The 3800-nt window shown below is 41.7% G+C and overlaps 1 pseudogene; it reads right to left on the bottom strand.

Annotated features, from left to right (window-relative positions):
- Positions 1-3239, bottom strand: part of LOC125043371 — a 17806-nt pseudogene extending 14567 nt beyond the window's left edge.
- Between the last annotated feature and the right edge of the window lie 561 nt (positions 3240-3800).

Here is a 3800-nt window from a genome sequence, read left to right as displayed (position 1 = left end):
TCCCCCTTCCCCCCTTCCCCTTTTCCTCCTCCTCCTCCTCCTCCCTCCTTCCATCCCTCTCCCTCCTGCCTTCCCCCCTTCCCCCCTTTTCCTCCTCCTTCTCCTCCTACCTACCTCCCTCCTTCCATCCCTCTCCCTCCTGCCTTCCCCCTTCCCCCCTTCCCCTTTTCCTCCTCCTCCTCCTCCTACCTCCCTCCTTCCATCCATCTCCCCTCTCCCTCCCCCCCCCCTCCTTCTCCCAAGACCCCTTTTTAAGACAAGAAAGACAAGTCAAGGTTTCATTTCCCTGTGGCCTTGAAGCGGAAAAGAAAATTATGCCTGGAACCGAGACCAAGCAAGCAAGCAAGCAGAAAAAAAGAATAAGAGAAAAATAAAATAGAATAAAGATAAATAAGTAAAGGAAGCTAAAATAAAATGAAGAAAATGTAAAAAGAGATAAAGAAAAATCAAGAAAAAAATAAAAATCAAGAAAAAAATAGAAAATAAACGGAAATCAAGAAAATCAAGAGAAAGAAGAAAAAAAAAACAATGGAAGATAAGATAATTGAAAATAATAGTGATATAAATATTTGTGTTTTTTTTATAGTTTTGTTTAGTTGTTTACAAAGATGCATCAAATAGATAAATAAATCATGAAACTTTTTTAAACCCTTAGAAGCATTGAGATGTTTTTGTTTATTTATCGTTTGAGGGAATTTTGAACGGAAGAAGGAAGAGAAGGAAGAACCGATGATGAGTGAAATGAAGATAAAGGTGGAATTGGAATAGATGAAGAAATTGATGGGGATGGATAGAAGAAGAAAACGGAAATGGAGGGATGTGAATGAAAGAAGAAATCAAATAAAGAAGAGAAGGAATGGAAAGAATGAAGGAAATAAGAGAGATTGAATAAGGAAGAGAATACAGGAAGAGGAAGATGGAGAGAAGAAAAATCAAGAAATTTATAGACGAGTGAATAAGAAAAAGAAATAAATTAGAGATTGCTTAAAAAGGAAAAGGAAAATTGCTCAAACGAAACAAGAACACGGAGGGAAAAGACACAATGATAAACCAAACAAGAGAAAAAGAAAAAAAAAGATCCGACGCAGAAAGCGGAAACAAAAGTAACAAGATAAAAATAACGAACAAGGAAGAAAGAGCAAAACGAAGGTTGACCAAACACAGAATTAGTAGAAGGGGAAAATAACCCCCCCCCCCCCCCAAAAAAAAAAAAAAAAAAAAAAAACGACACTATAAAAAGAAGACAATCAAGATAAAAAAAAAAAAAAGAAAAAAGTCTTAGAGGTGTCCCTGTTGCCTGGGAGAGGGGCAGTGGGGGGTGGGGGGTGGAGGGGTCCTGTCTGCCTTGGAAAGCAGAGTACGTCGCCTTGAAGACGTGCCCGCTAATAAGGGTAATCCTAAGGCGGTCCTTGGGAGCTCGAGGGAGGATTGTCTTTTCGGGATTTTTTTCTTCAGAAATTAAGGTCGAGATTCGTACTTAAGTGTAAAGTAGATGTGACTGAGATGTATATACATATATATATATATATACATATATACATATATATACATATATATGTGTGTGTGTGTATGTGTATTTATAAATAGTTATATATAGAATATATTTATATATATATATATATATATATATATATATATGCGTATACGTACATATATATAGATGTATATATATGTGTGTGACCGTATTCATGCTTGTAAGAGTATATAAATAATTCAAAAGGGGCCTATGCAAGTGAGGTCAAAGATTAGTCTTCCTGGATTTTCCCTCAGCAGTACAAATCACATTTCACTCACGTATATACAAAGAGAGAAGAGATACATGCTTAAACTAGACAACGAGATTTTATGCAGTGAAGAAAACATTAAAAATATTTTTACTTTTACTCGTCTTCCTTCTCGGGGAAAATCAGATCTCGTTGTTCGAGAGAAAAAAAAAGAAGCAGGTTTACATATTATTATTATTATTATGGTTTAGTTTTCCAAAAATAGCGGCCTTTATACTAATTATCCCTCGCCATCTTCCTTTACACTGGCTATCCTCTTTGTCCTTCGGCCTGGCCTCAGCACCCCGGTGATGCCCTGGAGCTCCCAGTTCCGCTGAAAACACTACTAATTCCGTTGATATTTCTTTCGCTAAACACTAAAGACGTCACTCCGAGAGTTGATAATGCCTATCTTCTCTTGTTTCCCGTGATTTACGTGGCAGCTGTGAAGGAGCTTGATGGCGATTATTTACTTTGTGTGTGTAAGGGAGGGAGGGGGGGGGGCGGATGGTTGGTCCTAACACTTCGAATTTTGCCCATAAGTATGAATTCGGCGCTCTCTCTCTTCTCTCTCTCTCTCTCTCTCTCTCTCTCTCTCTCTCTCTCTCTCTCTCTCTCTCTCTCTCTCTCTCTCTCTCTCTCTCTCTCTCTCTCTCTCTCTCTCTCTCTCTCTCTCTCTCTCTCTCTCTCTCTCTCTCTCTCTCTCCCTCTCTCTCTCTCTCTCTCTCCCTCTCTCTCTCTCTCTCTCTCTCTCTCTCTCTCTCTCTCTCTCTCTCTCTCTCTCTCTCTCTCTCTCTCTCTCTCTCTTCTCTCCCCTCGCTCTCTCTCTCTCTCTCTCTCTCTCTCACTCTCGCACTCTCGCTCAACCTCTTTCTCCCTCTCTCTCCCTCCCTCCCTCTCTCCTTTTCTCTATCTATCTATCTATCTATTCTCCCTCTCCCTCTATCTCATATGTTCAAATTCCAGCCAAAACTTCAATTCAGAATTCCTCCCAAAACTTTCAGATTTAATATTTGCCTACATCTTCAAACTCGAGTTTAGCCCGAAACTTCCGACTCCAACTTAAATTGTTCAAAAAGTTCGCGTTTCTCGCCTCGTCCCGTTTGCCTACACGAGCCCCTTGCTCTCGTCCAGACAGGCTATAAAAAGGCCGAGAGACAGACGAGTGCGAGAGCCAAGTCTGTTGCTCTTTTGCTCTCGTTTCTTGCCATTATTTTTCCCTTTTTTCAGGCGACCAAGAGTTGGCACTGCACTTACCCAGGTCTTCATGCTGACTGTGGAGAGCGGTGCGAGAATTGTTTAAAGGAAGTGGACGTTTTTCGATTCTTCTTTTACTGTTATTCCTCGAGAACTCCTTGGGACTCGTGGAGTAGCACTTCCTCGAAGTTGAGGTTCAGGTAACTAAGGGACACCAAGACGGAGGGTTCAGACGCCTGGCAGACTGCGAGTATGAATGGCAGACGGGCGCAGGTGAGCATGATAGAAAATGGTCGAGAGTGAAAGTAACCTCAAACCGCTGTGACGTCATGAGCAGGTGCCAATGCGTGATATAAGGGAGAATCTGCGTCGTCTCCTCGCCTCCCTTTCGACGAAAGAGACCGATTTCTAGGAAGAAGGTAAACACTCCTGGTCTAGAGAATGGTGAACGGGAGGAAGAAGTGGCAAAGGGATGAAAAGAACGCGAGACCAAGAAAATAATCTGAAGAACTCCCGCGGCTCGGTGAGGGGCAAGTTGACCAGTCTTGCCTTTAGATTGTTGACCAAAGGCGCAGTTGCATTTTGGCCTCTATATTATTCCAAAAGACAAGCAGATGTTCCAATAACGAACCGTACGTAAAATAAACACCCAGTCCCATTAAGTCATCGATCATCTAAAGAAAAGTAATAACGCTATTAATGAGACAAAATGGCTACACCTTTTTATTACACCTCCATCGCCTCCAGTAACCCGGACAGCGTTATGCCACGCCTAAATCCAGCTCGTGTTGCGTCATTGAATTATTATTAGTGCCGGACATAGGTCGTAGGTGGGGGAGG

This window comes from Penaeus chinensis, chromosome 3, assembly GCF_019202785.1.
Source record: "Penaeus chinensis breed Huanghai No. 1 chromosome 3, ASM1920278v2, whole genome shotgun sequence".
Taxonomy (NCBI): Eukaryota; Metazoa; Arthropoda; class Malacostraca; order Decapoda; family Penaeidae; genus Penaeus; species Penaeus chinensis.
The sequence above is the reverse complement of the archived record's forward strand: the minus strand, read 5'-3'. Positions and strand labels throughout refer to the sequence as shown.